The 17796-nt window shown below is 48.5% G+C and overlaps 1 protein-coding gene across 1 annotated transcript in view; it reads right to left on the bottom strand.

Moving 5' to 3' along the window:
• Positions 1 to 5345, bottom strand: part of COLGALT2 (collagen beta(1-O)galactosyltransferase 2) — a 40430-nt gene extending 35085 nt beyond the window's left edge. Inside the window, exon 1 of the mRNA XM_044439326.1 lies at positions 5119 to 5345. The gene's annotated coding sequence lies outside the window, so the exon portion shown is untranslated. The remainder of the gene's footprint in view (positions 1 to 5118) is intronic.
• Between the last annotated feature and the right edge of the window lie 12451 nt (positions 5346 to 17796).

The following is a 17796-nucleotide window of genomic DNA, read 5'->3' as shown; positions in this document are numbered from 1 at the left end:
GAAAGATGAAAAAACTTGGTGGGCGAGCATGGGAGGGAGACACGTAGAAGATGCTGTAGCTGAGCAGACCCATCTGCCTCCACTGAGCAGAACCCATAAGGCTTGGCTGGAGTGCTCACTTAAAGAGGACAGCCCAGCTGTAAATCCCTGCTCACCCGTGAAAATCATGGGGTGACTTCTGGCCTCCCACTTGAAAGGCTCTGGAGATTCCTGGGACTCAATGCTCAAGAGTACTAAATATACGAATTTAAACAGGTGGGGAAAACATCAATGAGGGAGCATCTGCCTAAGAGGCAAATCTAAAATTTGTGAGCCTCCCCGAGGCTTCGGCGAATGGGGCAGCATAGAAGCTTCCCAAATTAAATAAATTAAATTAATAGGTGGACTTTCCCAGGCATATGGTTGTGGGTAAAGTGGTACTTCAGTTGGAGGGTTTGGGACAGTCAGATCTTAATACTAAGCCAGGATCTGCCCTAGATCCCTGTAACAAAATGTCTGTCCTTATGTGTGTGTGTTTGTGTGCGCGCAGAGAGAGAGAATTTTAAACTATGTTTGTGTTCTGGGCCCAGGTAGTAAGACGATCAATTTGGGCGGTAGAATTCTGTAGCTCCCAATTTCCAGGATGGCGGACACACGAATAAGGAATATGTGATAACGTGAGAAGGAGTGCGTGCAGAGAGTACATCTGGTGGCACAGGACAGTTTATTTTAAGTTGAGACGGGCAGAGGAAGTCGCTGGATAGCAGATGGAATGCCAGGAGCAGAACAACGGTGGCTGAAATCCCTGCTTCACTAGGAAGGTCCCTGGTGCCTTCATCCAGTCACCATCTCTTAGCCTAACCTACCTTGATTGCAACGCTGTGAGGATCAGAGAGGGGCAAAGCCCACATTTCTTAGAAGAAGGATGGGATGAAAATTAAGTAACTGCATTTTTTGAAATTAGAAAAAAGCAAACCAGCCATGCTGTACGTTGTTGACTGATCAAATATGAGCAGAGTTTTGAATGTGGATTGTGCTATTTCCGATGCCTCGTGGCGCAGCTTTTTACCTTTGCAGAAAGTCAAACAAGTCCTCGAGGAGTTGTCCCACCTGCGCATTCTCACACGGCATGTTTGGATGGTTGCGAAGCGCCTCCCTCCCAGCTCCAGCCCAGCGGATTGAGCATTATATAGTTATGGTCAAGAGAGTGAGAGATTCTCAGGTAAGAAGGCAAGGATGTGTCTTGTGATGGAGCCAGAGGCTGGTGGCAAACTAGGGAGACCCGATGAACTTGTGCTCAGCGCTCACAGACCCTGCTTTGCAGGTATTGTCTACCTCACTCAAGTCCCACAGTATGGAACGAAGCCTACTCACAGGTAAACATGCGCAGGATTGGAGCCTATGGGAGACTGGGTGGAAGGAGAGGCGTGATTCACATAGAGAAAGGGAGGTTGGGAAAGCACTAGAGAGGTTTTACTGATGTGCTGGTGTTGCGATGACTCTCTACCCATGTCTTGGGTCAAGGAGTAATCTGCTCAAACCTGAAGCCGCCCAGTGAATTTGAAAGGCAGGACAGGAGACTGAGGACAGACAAAAATGTAACTCCTTTTTCTTGCACATGTTGCTGTTTGTTGTCAATTCACCAAAGAGGGAAGATCAGGGGGGTATTAGATAAATGGAGCCTCCATGTTCACAAGCACTATATCTGAATACCAGTTTTTCCAAGTACTACAGGGTAAGGTGAGAACTATCCCCTAATAAATCGCACGCCCACAAAACGAGGTGTTCGGAAGAAAGCACCTTCCGAAGAGTCCGATTCAAAATATTATACACGTGGTGATGCAGAGCACCGAGCCCTCTGTTGTTTCCTAAGCACTGCGAGACGACTGGCGCCCCAGGTAGTGGCGCACGGATTTGCTCGAGGGGCTGCCTGAGCCTGGCACAGAGGCCCCATGAGCTCCACTCCCCGTCGGTGTGTACTCAGCCTGCAAAACCTCTGGAGGACAACAGAGGCCTCTTTTCAGCTCTTCCTGGACTCACATCCCGCCCTTCCATCCAGCCCGGATTCATGCCTTCGCAGCTCATGGCACCTCTCCGCACGCCCATCGCTACCGTTACCTCGGGGAGACTCCAGGAATTCACTTTTTCCAGGAGGCCAGCAGTGAATAATTCATGGACTCAAATCAATGCAGAAAGAAGTCGTCCAGGACTGACATTTGGAGGAATACTAACACCCAATTTAAAATCTTTACAATGAGTTGTTCCAATATTTCTATTTATGAAGACCGCTTCTTCACCTTCAGTGATTCGGGGTGCAATTAACCATTTCCTACCCGTGCATCCCTCTCCTTTCTCCCCGCAACATTTATTTATTTATTTGATTTACATTCTGCCTTTTCTTTTTTTAAGAAGTCAAAGCAGCTTATAGTCCCCCCTCCACCAGCTCTCAATCTTATCCCCATAACAACAGCCCTATGAGGTAGGCTGGCACTTGCACATAATGGTTGCCAGGAGGGAGACGTCAGCATTCATAAAATGGCTACCATAGCTGGTGTGGCTGGTTGCAAACCAGTCATTTCCCAGAAGACAAACTGGGGAGCCTAAACGAAAACCTCTGGCCCAAGAGTCTAAGCACAAGGCAGAAATGGGATCTGAGCTCCAGTATGCAAAGCCGCTCTTTGGATCCCAACTAAAGATGGTTCTGGAGGGCTGAACTTCATTTCACAGCATGCTAGCTTCCCAGTTAAAAATTATTGTTAAATTCTCATGAAATAAAAGAGAAATCACGTGCCGTGGGGAGAATGGTGGGCCAGAAGACTAATATCCAGAGAACCGCACTGGAGACCCCAGTCCAGAATTTTAGCTGGGTGGAGTGAGGAAAAGTTAAAAGCGCCCACCCGGTCGCCAGTTCGAGCCCCCTTGTAAACGCAAGCACACAGGCAGAGCTTTGCAGCTTGTCAGTGAAGACCAAAGCTCCCAGACCGGCCTTTCTGTCCCAAGCCGACAGTCATTTTGCTGGGAGCTATGAAATACATTTCTGGACCTGGCTTCCAGGCTCCTTTCAGCTCCGTAAACAGCGACTGTGCAAGCTGACTCAGCAGCACTTTTGATCCTCGGCACAAGTGGTGATCATCTGCCAGCCGCAGCCTAGCCCAGACTTTCAAGGTCTGAGATTGCAAGCTATTATTTGGCCACTGTGCATTAAATTAAGAACAGATTGCAGGCATAGGCAACCTTCGCCTGCTGAAATACCAAAGGGTAGGGATGGGGCGGCGGGTGGGGGGGGGGGAGACTGAAAGCCGGAAACATTGCTTTAGGCCAGGGGTCGGCAACCCACGGCTCCAGAGCCCCATGTGGCTCTTGCACCCCTCTGCTGCAGCTCCGTCGCTCAAAACACGCGCCGGCACAGCCGCAGATCTCAAAGCTCCACTCAGGAAGGCAGCGCTAGCTAGTTAAGTCAATCAGCTAGCTAAGTAAATCGCTACATTCCTCTGCTAAACAAGCTTCAGGCAGGCTCTCATGTTACACGAAACAAACAAACAAACAAACAGTATGCTGCTGAAAGGATTCTCTTTGTCCCAATGTAATCTCCTTCATCTGAATGTGCACTTGGGACCTGTCACAATTCACAGCACTTGACTGTTTATCTGCTAATCAGTCACTAAACACACCTATATCTGCGGACCAGTGCTGATTTTACTGAGCTTTCCCCCCCTCCAACCATGGAAAAATCCAAAGAAAAGGAAAGTTTCTGAAGAAAACCGAACGTTTAGTGGTACGTGGGTAGATTCATTTGCTTTTACTGCTGATGAACTTATGGGGTTTGCTGTTTAATGCATGCAGCCCTTTAGCACCGACTTTGACTCTGCAGGAAGCTGTTCGCCTATTCAAAATATATGAAAGGAATCCTACTAATTTATAATGGAAGATTAAAAATAACAGTTTTTAGTGACTGAACAAGAGCTGCAGCTAAATCATAATGAAGATATAGATCTACTTCTTTGTTTTAAGAAGATTCTTATAAAAATTCCAGCAACATTATTACATTGGGAGAGGGATGTTTGTTCAGTATTTCACCACGTGATAAAAGGATGAGGGCACACAGAAGCAGATGGCATGTTTGGTTTGCTGCAGGTGGCATGTTTGGTTTGCTGCTGGTGGATAATTTAAGTTTGGCTTTTTTTTCATAAATACAAGGAGGACTCAGATAGACACTGAGTATTTTATTTGAAAGTAACTTTCAACCCAGCGTCTTTTTTTTCGGAGTTCAAAATGCTTTTTGTTGCAAGCAGAAATAAAAATGTATTTTCTCTGTAGCAGTTCATTGATTTCATAAATGCAACACTCTATAGTTTTTTATACATAGCATAAAGGTAAAAAACGATATATGCAGTGTTATCTTCATTTTAGATGTCAAAAGGGGTTTGCGGCTCCCGGTGTTTTCTTTTGTGTGGGAAACGGGTCCAAATGGCTCTTTGAGTGTTAAAGGTTGCCGACCCCTGGGCTAGGCAGAGAGGAAAAGAAGTATTTGGTTTAGCATTGCAATGAGAAAGGGGGTGGAGGGAGAGAGAAAGAGAAGGAGGGAGAGGCCGCTCCCCTTTTCCTTTTCTCTGGCTTTTTCTTTCCTCCCATACTTGAGGAGGAAACACAAATCAGTATTAGGACTTGACAGAATTCAGTCCCTCTTTAAGGAGAAAAGTCGCTTTTCCCATGTTTTGCAGCTGCCACCACTCCCAGCCAGCACAGTGAATGGAAAGGAGATTATAGGACAGGCAACTTGAATAGGCTGCCTGCCACCTCGTGTGACTTGGTGCCCTGCCACCAGAGCAAAGCGTCAAAAAAGTGCAAGAAAGGTGGATCTCATATATGCACACGGTTTGCTGAAGAGCCACATGTATATAGCAATGCAAAGACATGCAGCCTTTATCTGACCTTTGAGTAAGGAAGGATACCGACATGCACGTACTGAAGAGGAAATTAAATGCAAATGAGGAAGACAATTTTAAAAATATTGTGTCCGAGACATCCCTGCAAAGGACAAGCATTCCATTTCAACATGTTAAACAGACATAGTTTTCTATGGATTCTCCCAACTCTGGGCTGGTGAGAGGGTTGAGCACAGCACGTACATTAACCTACCGCAATCAGGTGATTCATCCACAGGGTGCATAAAACCATCCAGAATTTGTGAAATGAGTAGTGACTGGCTGTGGCAAGGAGAAAAACACATCAGCAGTGGCAAAGCTGAACAATCCTTAAACGGGGTGGGCAGGACATCTCTGAGGACTATCGGAGAGAAACAGTTCTGTCAGCCGAAGAGGTACCACCCAGCAAATGCTGCAGCAGGCAGTGGGGCCTCATCCTGGAAAGGAGCAGAGCCAAAGGCCTTGTAGGGCAAGAAGGCTGACTGAGAGATTACTGGGAGTAAAGCATCAGAACGACGGTCTGTACAGCTTTGTTACTGAGAACTCAGTTGCTTGGCTATTTTTAGAGGTTTGCCTCACGCCCCTGGACTTCAGTGTTTCTGTTTTGTCCTAGCAGGCTTGATCAGGGCCAGGGAACAATCCTTCACGGCTGATTCCCAAACTAATTAAATCATGGGTCCTCAAACTACGGCCCATGGACTGGATCAGGTCCGCCATGCCCATTTATCCAGGCTGCCTCAGAGGTATTGGACTCGCTTGGAAAAAACGATCTCCAAGCGAGTCCAAAAGCTCTGAGCCAGCGCAGGCATCCTTTAAAACTGAGCAGAGAGAGAGCTGGCACATGCCCAAACTGTAACAGCTCAACTGCACGTGTGCCGGCTCCCCCCCACCTCCATTGCACGCATACACAGAACAGGAATACGGAGCAGGAAACAGAAGAGAGGCGGGTGGAAGAGAAAGAAAGACGAAGACAAAGAATGGATTGAAGGTAACAAAAATATAACTTTTCACATCTATTTTTAATTATGCCAGCCCAGGGGTGGCCAGGCCCACGCCTGCTGATGTCACCTTTCAACTGGCCCCGCTGAGAAAGTTTGAGGACCTGTGAATTAAATCATCAGAAGCAACCAGGTGGTATGCAAGAATAGCCAAACTCTGAAACTTGCAAACGTTTCTCTTGACTGCTGAATCACTACTTTATTCAAGTTAGCCAAGGAAAGTCTGAATCTGCGATCCAGAACCAAATCTCCCACTCCAGATTGGAAAAACCAGCTCCATTCCTGAGCATCATCACCCCAACATCCAGCATGATAAACAGATAAATAGGTTAGCAGTCATTAACAGCCATTAAAGATTGCGACCTCCACCCAACAGGTTGCTTTGCACAACTGTGACGCCATACTCCCTGTGCCAAGTTTGGGCATCACAATAAACCACAGCAAAAGCTGAGCAGGGCTTGAATATTTGCAATGATCCATCACCGAAATAAGACACGGAGGGCTACAGAAATTATGCAAAGGAGGCCCATGTTTACATACGGCACCTACGGCAACCCAAAATCATTTCGCACAGGGAAGTCTTTTTGCATGGATGGCTAGAAAGCTCCGTGCCTAAAGTCTATTTGATCCTCTTTTGGGGGGAATACCCCGCACGTCCTTGCGCTTAAGGGATCAGTACAAGTTTCCCTTCCAGAATAAAGAGAAGTGGGCTTTAGTGAGGGATCGTGCACTTTTCTGCCTGCAGTTACCATTTCCCCATCCTTATTAAGCTCTAGATCAGTTACTGCTTAGGCACCATCCTCCAGTTCCTGTGGGGATGAATCCTGCATGCACAGAGACCTAGAGAAATGCATATATAAATTGCACTAAGGAGTGGAATACAATTAGCTTCTGCCAAGAACCAAGGCAAATTAAACCAGTTCTTTCTGCAGCAGGATGGACACAATTCCAAATTCCTAACAAATTAAAAACAGCCAGATTTTTGTAGTGACAGACCTACTTGATGGGTTATAAGCAGTGCTTTTTTTGTAAAAAAAAAAAAAAAAAAAAAGGGTGCCAGAACTCACATCGCTGGCAGTAAGCGCGCGACCACACACATCAATCCCAAGCCAAGCAGCGGAGCAGCGTCCCAAGCAGAGAGCAGCCTGGAATCTTACAATCAGATAGCAGACAGCAGACACAAAAGCAGCCTGCAGGGACTATGTTAATGATGTTTGCTGCTAATCTGCTACGATTCAAAATCACTTAGTAAAATCCATTGGAAAAAAAGCTGCCGGAATGCCATTCCGGTGCGTTCTATGAGAAAAAAAGCCCTGGTTATAAGAAAAGACCAACTCTGGCACGTTCTTTTTCTTCCCTTTCTCAAGGCACAATCCAGTGCATGCTTAGATGGAGAAAAGGCTCATAATTCCCAGCATGCATCAGCCAGCCATGGCTCACTGGGGCATGCTGGGAATTGTAGGCCTTTTCGCTGTCTAAAGGCGCACAGGATTGCATTTACAATTACTTCGCTGCTGCACCTGAACTAAGAGCTTCTCTGTTAACGCCACTGGGCAAAAACAATGGCTTGGAGAGGAGCCAGTGGAAGTGTGGCGATGGGAAGAAAGCCAAGCACGCATCAACAACACCCTCACAGCAAAGCGAGGGGAAGTGCCACGAAGGAACGTCTTTGTGGCACTCTCTGACTGCGTATTTTAGCAGCCAGGGAGGGGCGGGGGTGGGGAGAGACGCAAGTTAAACAAAGGCAGGTGATGGCAGACAAAGGATGGATTTCGTGTAAGGACTGCATTCACAGCTCCCTGCTGCTTCCTCCAGACGCCCTGTTTGGAAGCACCTAAGTCACAGGAAAGAGTCTTCATTATCCCTTGTGTATAGGGCGGGGTATAAATATTTTATTAAATTAAAATTAAATTTAAAATTAAATCCCCAGATTTCTCTTGCCTTCCCAGGCAAAGGTCCAACATGCAAGAATGGTAAGGGTGACGTAACCGCAGTTCCCAACCCATGTAGTACATTCAGTTAGCTTCTAGCTGGGCTGCCCGCCTGTTCACCTTGGATCCGGTTCCTTTTTCCTCTTAAGTGCATGGCAAGTACAAACACTTACAGGTGCAGCATTTAAGCAGATGACCTGTTAGGCTACAATCTTATGCATGCTTTTTTCCATCTTGCTCCTGCTATGAATTCACTTCCCGCATACTCTAAACCTCACTGGGTGAATCATTACCCCAGCAGGTCACCCTGTTGTTCTTACGTTGACATTCCATTGCTGAAGCAAGACTCTTCCAGGTAACACCAAGAAGGTTTGGGGGAACCTGGGCCCACAAAGAGATCTCTGAAAGTCCATCCTTGTAGGAGAAGGAACTTTTAATCTAAGGCTGAGGTTGGGCAGAAATCCACCCCCTGTGAGAACCATCACCACAAGAGGCAGGCCAAGGGGGGATTCTCTGAGAGGATGTGCTTGATTCCAAAAGAAGGACTTCTTGGGATCAAGGCCTTCTTCCCAAGGAAAGTTTTGGCCAGGGGGCTTGTGGTACATCACAACTGAGTCCTTAGTAGGGCTCAGGAAACCATAGCCATCTTTGCTTTTAGCTTGGCCTGGAGCGATGCTGTCTTTTAGCTCCATCGTTCTGCACTTTGTTTTCTGGACCTTGCCTTGGAATAGGTCCTCCGTGCAGCCTGACTCCATTATCTGACTCCATTATGTGACTCCATTATTATTTGTTTGCATCTTGACTCTCCTGCCTTTGCCTGATCCCACACTGGACTTAAACATTGGGGCTCAACTCTTTGCCTCACCAGCTGGATTGCCCAGGCTTTGCTGAAATGCTGATCTGATTCAGCCACCCAAAACACTGTCCAATTCCTACAAACTCTTCCTACTTGGATAACTACTCTGCCCTGCCAACTTTAGCCAGCAATCCTAAATGCTTACTAGAAGTTGAGCCCCGATGAACACAGAATGATTTACTTCTAAGCTAAAAAGAGAATGCTCAAGGTGGCATTGTATGCCACCTTTCTTCCCTAGATGCTTTAGCTCAGCCCTCCAGATGCTTTGGACTTCAACTCCCATCAGCTCCAATGAGCATGGCAAATGGTCAGGAATACAAGGTATTGCAGCCTGCAATGACTGGAGGACAACAGGTTGCAGAAAGCTGCTTTTGCTTTTCTTCACGGGAAAGACGCATGTCTTTGATAAATGAATGAGGCTTCTGAATTTGCTTGGTCTGCTGTCCTTTTTAAGGTTAAGGCAACCGGAGCCACACAACACAAAGTGGCAACCTTATCAGCTGCACCTTGGAAAGTATTTTCCTATCTCCCCTGCATTTTGCCTCTTGAAAAGCTGGCTAACCAACATACTTGTCCGCGAACAAATACGATGCAACTCCATAAAATTCTGCTTTCGATTACAGAGCCTCGGCCGCAGTCTTGCGCAACAAGTCACACTGTCAAGGAACTTAGCTTGGCCTTCGACAGCTTCCAGAATTGTCAACACTGGATTCATTCGTTTCCTTTCTATACTGCTCAGTAGCCAAGCGATCTGGGCCACCGAAAGAGCCTGGGGAAGAGAGATTTAAAAGGGGGGGGGCAGTATCCAAAGTGACACAAGCGCTTAATGCAAACGATGCTGTGCTGCTGCGAACACCCTCTCGCGCAATGCCTGCCATCCCTGAGAATGTGCTGCGTTTCCAGAAAAGCTTGCTGTTCCAGCAAGCGCAGCTTTTACCTGAGTGCAATGCAACCTCCATTCACAGCAGTGTTGCACTGGATACTGCCACTGCATTGAACCCCGTGTTAATCTCATTTTCTGCCAGTCATTTCAGCAGGTCTACTCTAAGGAGGACTAATATTAAATAGCATCTGTTGTCTTTAGTGTTCCACTATTACCCCAAATTTCTCCAAGTCAGCAAGATGAGGATACACTCTCATCAGCAAAGTTATATCAGTGGCAGAAGTCATCTGGAAAGGCCTGCAGAAGCTTTGAACGTCCTCTTCAAACTGTAGGCAAATGAAAGAGGCCTATTGTGCTTTCTCACTGTTGCTCTCTTTAGCAAATAACGCAATGCAAATTTATTCTAGGGTCTGTCAGGATGAAAAGATGGTTTTCTCTTCCCAAACCTAATTCTGTCACTTGCTAAAATTAACAAGTATCTTTCAATCTTAAGGCAACTGCACTTTTAAAAACCCCTAAGCACAGAAAGATTCTATCAACCAGCTTCCACATTTATGCATAATTCGTACACAGCTCAAAAGTAGTATTTGTCCCCTCTGTAAACCCAACTCCTAGTCAATAACTTCCTGCACTTTATTAGCTGAATTGTAAAGTCCTGAGTAGGGACAACTACTTGCAAGGGAGGAGCAAACAGCAATCCGCTGCCAATACAGCCGCTATTCACCCCCACTCTTCTTTAGCATCTGGGAGGGAGAAGAGGAAATGTGGCCCCAAAAAGACCCCTGGAGTTGGTATAAGTCCCCACTGTGGCTGACCTGGACTACAACGCCCATAATCTCCAGCCAGCTGCACATCTGGAGGGACTGCTGTGGAGCAAGGCTGCTTCGAGCGATGCCAAACTGTGCTGGCACTTGCATTAAGACTAGGTTTGTACAGCACCTCCGTGAGTGCGCCACATGACCCACGGCCTTCCTTCCCTCATAACACCGCAAGGCACACACATTATTATTATTATTATTATTATTATTATTATTATTATTATTATTAGAACATTTCTATGCCGCCCCTTGCCGAAGCCTTGGGACGGCTTACAAACACAATAAAATACAAAAATAACAATATAAAATTAAAATTAACAATATAAAATAAATAAAAATATAAAGTATAAATATAAACACATGTACATGGAGAGTTCACAGGCACACCTTCAACTGCCTTTGCACCTCCGGCACCTAACCGAGAGAGCAAAATTCTGCACACACCATTAAAATTGTGCTCGGTTGTATTTACCGAATGTTAAGAATGACATATCTGACAAGGCCTGGGATTTCTAACCACTGTTGCAAAGCATTCATTTTCAATGTAAGTTATGCCCCTTTTCAAGCATGCACTTAAAAGGTGGGTTGCATTAATGCCCAAGCATTTCCAGCAGGGACACACGCGCACCAAGTCAGTCCTCACCATGTACAAAAATGGCATTTGTGACCTACCTAACCACCCTCTGCATTGCCTTGCACCGTTTCTCTTTCTTTAAGTCACATATTTTTTGCGCTAAAGTACGCTCATTCCCAGGAATGTTAATGTTTATTAAACCATCGAGATAAAGACCTCCCTGTAAGCAACTGATAGACATGTACAACATCGTTCTCTTACCAAACACAACTTCCAAGCGGAAGACCCGAAGGGAAGCAAACCCTGGCGAGGTACAGGAACAGTACCAGAAAGTCGTGGTTAAGACTGCACGACCGGGACTCAGGAGGTCCGGGTTCTAGTCCCCGCTCGGCCACGGACCGGGACTCAGGAGGTCCAGGTTCTAGTCCCCGCTCAGCCACGGACCGGGACTCAGGAGGCCCAGGTTCTAGTCCCCGCTCAGCCATGGACCGGGACTCAGGAGGTCCGGGTTCTAGTCCCCGCTCAGCCTGCTCAGCCATGGATCTCATAGGGATGAGATAGGGAGGAGGAGGAAGGGAATGATGTAAGCAGCTTTGAGTTCTTTGTAAGAAAAAAGATGGGGCATAAATCTAATAAATAAATAGGGGAGGGGAAGAGAAGCCCAAATTCAGCACTTGTCTGGAGAAGGAGAAGCTGCAAATTGCTTGCTTCTCTCACTTAGCCAGTAAGAACATTTCTTGCCAATTGTTTCATGACTGCCAAAGTGAAAGGAAGCGCCTTCTGGCACCATCTGCTGTCAAAAGCCTGTTCGCTGCTGGGTTTATTGTGAATGGAGTGAGTTATATTTATTGCAGTGATTTTAAGACCTAACTTGGTAAAACAAAACAGATCACCTCCCTCTGTGGCACGACATTCACCCGATTCTGCTTCTCCTGAAAGAAATGCCATGAGAGCCAAAAGCGCACTTTGGGTCTCTTCCTGCCACAGCATTTTCACCAAAAAATTACAACCCCTTCCAGCACTGAAACAATTATTCGAGGCTCCTGAAAGGAAGTGACTTATTTGGCGGCAATACCATATTTCAAGACAGTAGATTCTTTGGGCCGGCCAAGTCAATGGCTGAATAGCACGATGTAACAAATTTGTCAACAGGTAAGTCATTGATATAGTAGCAGGGACAGAAGGAGCAAAAAGAAAAGGAAGGGAGTAAAAATTAGGGATGTAACCTGAGTCACTCTGGAGAGTTGTACCAAGGGCAACAGCACCTACAGTGTCCAACTGCCATAGCATCTGGGTTCTCTTCATGGTTGTTTGTGGTTCGCAGACCATGGTTTGTTCACGTGACTGGGTTCACACAGCACAACAACCCACGATTCAACTGCAGTTCGCACTCAATACCTGAAGGTCAGTTCTCATGTTGTCTGGCCCCAGACTTTGTTCATGGGCAAGGCATTGCCAAGATGCTTTATCCTGGCTGAGAAACCATCTCGGAGTAGATTTTTGTCATCTACAAAATGAGGTAAATCTCAGGTGTGAAAGTTCCACTCAGAACATACTATTTGGCAGTAAATCTCGGCAAAGTCTTTGCCGAGAAACAACTTTTGTCTGGAAAGGATGAAACACTTGGGTCACTGGAACCGATGCCTGGCCTCCTTCACTGTTTCTTCTACTGCGTGAGCCCTTCTTCCTAAACACATGAATTAGTTACCTCCTCTGTCAGTGCTTTTGGGGGCTGTGACTACAGTTAGACCAGAAGGAAAGGGATTTTCCATCTGGGTCTGCCCAGAACCCCATGGAACATCTTCTTGGCTTATCCTCTCTGCAGACACAAACATACTCAGATCTCTCACAGCAGGGATGGAGGACTCATCCCCACCAGTCCCTTCCACATCGGCTCCTTCCAACAAACCTTACCCGGATGCAGCTGCTGGGAAAGCCCTAATAAAATGGGGTATAAAATGTTTGAGCTTCTGCTGCTTAGAGAGGGCAGAAAAGGCGCCTGGGGGCGGGGGGGGGCTCGGCCAGTCAGCCAGCCCCCTGCCCGTCGTTCAGCTGGCCAAGCTGGATTTCAGAGAGGGTAGAGAGGCCAAGCTGGATTTCGCCAGAGCCTACCAGCGCGTCGCCTCCACGAATGCCCTTCCTGGAAAGCCTCCAACGCAGAGGCAGCCAAGACATAACGCCACACGCTCCCGAGCCACAAGGCTTCCCCTCTCCTGCCCTGCAGCACCGGGGAGGGGAAGGCGGAGGGAGATGACCCCCCTCCTTTCCTACAGCCCTCGACGCACGGTGCAAGCCCCCCCCCCCACATTTAAATCACGCGTTATTCCAGGATGCCGCCTTCCTCGCCAAAGCCATCACGCCGGGGAGGTGTGGAACTCAGCAAGCCCCACCGAGTTCGCCGGCGCTTGCCCCCAACTGCATCGAAATGCAATCTCAGGACCCCCCCGGATCCCCCTCCCTCCTCGTGCATCTTTCCCCCCTCCATTCCCCCCCCCCCCCCCGAAGCTCCCCGCCGCGCTCGCTGCCAACCCCGCTTTGGAGGAGGGCGCCCGGATTTCTGCAAGAGAAGCGTGTGCCGTGCAAACACGGGCAGGTGGCAAACGGGGTCTCCGCGCCGTGGGAAGCATCACCGCGGATTTCTGAAGCCCAGTGCCCCCCTGCATCAGTGGGCGCCCCTCCCAGGGCCGTACCTGCCCGCTCAGCCTCCCCTCCTCCCCGTCACGGCGCCCCTCGCGCACCAGTCCTGGAAGCAAACTTTTGGGGGGTCCGCGGGCGGGTGGGAGCGACGCCAGCACGCGCCTGGCCCCCACGATCGCCCTGGGAGCCCCCCAGCGGCGGGATGCCCCCAGGGGCCCTCGGCCCACTCACCACACGGCGGTCCTCTTCTTGGGGTAGTGCAGCCGCTCCATGCAGCCGAGGAAGTGCGGCAGCGAGCGGGCGGCGTTCCTGGCGAGCACGGCGAGGAAGACGGTGGGCTTCTGCAAGGCGGATTCCGGCAGGGGGTCCGGGCCGGGCGGCTCCGGGGCGTCCTCCGGCGGGGAGGTGGGCGTGCAGCCGCGCAGGACCAGCAGCAGCAGCGGCAGCAGAAGCCGGCTTAAGGAGCTGCTGGAGCAGCGGCCGAGCGGCGCAGCCATCTCGCGCTGGGGCGCAGCGTTGCGCCTCTCCAGGCGTACCTGCCGAAGCGGCTGCAAGGGAAGCGAGGGAGACCGGGCTTGCCGCTCCCGCAGTTTCCGCCGCCTCCCAGACACGCTTGTTTTCTCTTTTTTTTATTTGCTCAGAGGAGGGGGAGGGGGAGGGGGTGGGGGGGCGGAGGCTGGTCCTTCTCCGCAAAAGGCGCGTCGGGGGCGGCAAACCCGCCGCCAATCCCTCTCCTCGCAACTCTTGCAGCGAGCACGAGTCTTCAGCTGCCCTTTCTCCCTCGGTTGGTTCCTCGCACACGCGCGTTCCCCCTCCGATCTGCTAAACGAAACGCAATTCAAGGAAACATCATTAAAATACAAATTATAACAAAATAATTGAGTTTAAAACACTTAAAACGAAGCCATCGTTGCAAGAAACACGCTTGCAAAACGAAGAGCAGGCACGGCGGGAAACTAAGCAAGAAAGTGGCCGACGCGTGCGGCAGTTTTCATGTTCCCTTGGACTCGGCTTTTAGTCCTTTCCGCCGCTCCCAGCCCAGCTGGAGCGCATCTTCCCCGAGAGGAAGGCGGCCCGTGGGACGGAGGGGGTTCAGGACTGCGCCACTCCGAGTCTCGCAGGTGCGTGGAATCTCACGCCAGCGAAGCTCCCTCGCGCTGCGTGTTGGCGAGAAAGCTCCTGGCGAGCCCGGTTTTCTGCGCGGTCGGGAGCGCAGCTTGGGAGCCGCAGGGGCACTTCGCGTGCCCAGCAGGGCTGCGCAGGATTACTCCGGAGTCAGCTCCGCTGCAGTCAGGGCTGCTCGCTTGTCAGACTGCGTAGGTCCAATGCATAAAGCTGCGCTGATCTTTAAGAACGCAGAATCATAGAATCATAGGCGAGCGTTGGAAAGGGCCATGAAGGCCACCGAGTTCACCCCACTGCTGTTGCAGGACACCAAGTCACACCATCCCACTCAGGTGGCTGCCCAGTTTCGCCTTGAAGGTCTCTAGTGTGGGAGAGCCCCCCACCTCTCCAGGCAGCTGGCTCCACTGTGCATTGCTCTGACAGTGAGGAAGCTTTTCCTGATGTTCAGCCTGAATCTGGGTTGTCGCAACTTGAAATGATTATTCCATGTCCTGCACACTTGCATTAGCAAGAAGAGAGCTTGACCTCCCTCTTTGAGACAACCTTTGAGGTACTTCTAGAGGGTTATCATGTTCCCCCCTCAGTCTTCTCTCCTCAAGGCTGAACATGCCCAGTTCTCCTAATCTCTCAACACAGGGCAGTGTTTCCAAACCCTGGATCATTTTTGTTGCCCTCCGCTGGACCCTTTCTAATTTCCCTGCATCTTTCTACATCTTGGTGCCCAGAACTGGACACAGTATTCCAGGTTATCCAACTGAAATGCAACCTTAAGATTTAATTGGAGGTATAAATTACCCCGCAAGGAGGTTGTTGTTTAGCCGCAAAGTTGTTCCTGACCCATCATGATTGGGAACAACTTTGGGCAACCCATCATGGACGACATTCCTCCAGGCTCTCCTGTCCTTCACCATCCCTCAGAGTCCACCCATACCCACTGCCCCAGTGACCCCATCCAGCCACCTCAAGGTGCTTGGCTTGAAAACGCTAGAAAGGGACAGGAACTCGCAGGAAGAAAAGGGAGGGACAGTCCTAGTACCTGCTCAGCGTGAAGTCCAGCTGGCTGACTTTGGGCCAGTCACTGCCTCTCAGCTGCATCTGCCTCGCAAGGTTGTTGTGAGGATAAGAATGAGAGGAGGAGGACTTTGGAAGACACTCCGGATTCCTTGCAGGAAGAAGAAAGATGAGATCTAAATCTCAGTCTCTCTGGTCCTCTGTAGGACATTATTACATAGGAAAATTTGAAAGCCTTGTTATCACTTGGAATATATGCAAGGAATATGCTCCAGTGATCCTGGACTTTAGGGGAATGGAATCATAGCTCCTGCTTTGAAAAAAGCTCAGCAGCTGGTGTCCCCTCCTCTCTGTCGGTGGCCCTCTATCTGGTTGTCCCTCTCTCCTCTCACCACCGGTCTGTGATTCCATTCAGGAAGTGCATGGGAGAATGTTACAAAACAGAACTCAGACTCACAGTGGCCGCTGCAAGTTCGACCCAGCCTCTATCAACAACCACCTTCTTCGGGATGTCAAGAGAGGCCACGCAGACGCCGATGTCACACCAATCGGTACACCTTTGTACAGACATCGGTACGCTCCTCTTTCTCAATTCGAATTTGTCCTCAGAGGTCTTTCTTAATAAATAAAACAAATGCTGTAAATATATTTGACAACTTCATTCACAATGCTCACACATGAGAAGTTCCAGAAACTGCTGTTGTAACACTAATTTTCTGATTGTTTACAAGGCTATAAATATTTCAGCTGTAACAATAGGAAATCAGTTTAAATACATGTGGGACCATTTCCCACAAACCAAGTCCGTGGGTTTGTCAGAAGGTTAACATGCTATCTTTCTTCCCATATTATGCTTTCAATTAACATTCCCCAGAAGGCAAAAAGAAAACCTTTAATGGTTTGCCAATTTGTAGGATTATTTTAGGAGGTACTTAATGAGATCAGACATGTAGAACTTTCTTTCTTGTGAGGTGAGACTGAAATGCTGAAACACTCTGCTTTCATTCTCGAAGAAAGTAGGAAAGTGGGCAGGGCTGACAGGGCTTGAATAGAGGTCATTCACACATTACACATGTCCTTCATCTGAGTTTAGAGAGTTTGAAGCTGAAGTAGAATGCCCAGTCTGCTGTTTCTACTCTTTTTTATTCTGGTAAGGCAGGTTAGGCTGAGAATTTGTGGCTGCACAGGGACCTGAACTCAGTCCAACAGCAATCACTCCAGTATAATAGTCTTAATACTGCCTTGTTAATGCATGAGACCTTTGCCATGGAATTCTGCAGAAGGTCTTCGGAGAGTTAGTGGGCGGGTTTGTATGGCATGCCAAGCCACAGTGGTTTCATGCAGGGGATGATCTGTTTTGTTGTCCACACATTTGGTTTATAGAAACCACGGTAAGAAACAATCAACGGTCTGTTCTACAGTTTCCACACTTCACCATGGTTTCTCTGATCGTCTGAACCCAGCATTGTGGTTTTCACAGTCCTGGTATGCAGCTACCACAGAGTCCCCTGGAAAGAGTGGCAGCTGTTATGGGAGCTCTTCCCTCCATCCACCATGGTAATAAATTCCAGGCTTGGTTGCTGATGCCATGCGCCAACACTGGGCGGACTGTGAAAAGAGAATGGAAACCATGCTAGGATTGAAACTGCTCAATTGTTTGTCAGGCACATCCAGGCAAAAAAAAAAAAAAAAAACCCAACCCGAAACCTGCACTGTGGAAACCACACAGGGTTGCTTGTCATGAAATGCGAACCCAGTCACCTTCAGGGACCAGAACATTGACTTGTCTTACACAATTGCTGTAAGAGTAATTGAGAAAATAGATGTGAAGTAGTCACTCAAAAGGCAGACAGTCGTGAAGGGCAGACGTTTGTTCATTGTTTATTCGATTTGTAATCCATCCAAAACCTCCTTTGAAAATAGCTGAAATAACAAACCTTGGTGAGCAACCCACAGTTTATAATCCAGCCACAAACCATGGTTTCTCTTTGTAGGTTATTTGTGGTTAATAAGCCATGGATTGTTGCTGCAGCTGGTGTCAGATCATATAAACCCGTGT

This window comes from Varanus komodoensis, unplaced genomic scaffold (assembly GCF_004798865.1).
Source record: "Varanus komodoensis strain SLA01 unplaced genomic scaffold, ASM479886v1 scaffold34_1, whole genome shotgun sequence".
Taxonomy (NCBI): domain Eukaryota; kingdom Metazoa; phylum Chordata; class Lepidosauria; order Squamata; family Varanidae; genus Varanus; species Varanus komodoensis.
This window is presented reverse-complemented; position numbering and strand designations above follow the sequence as displayed.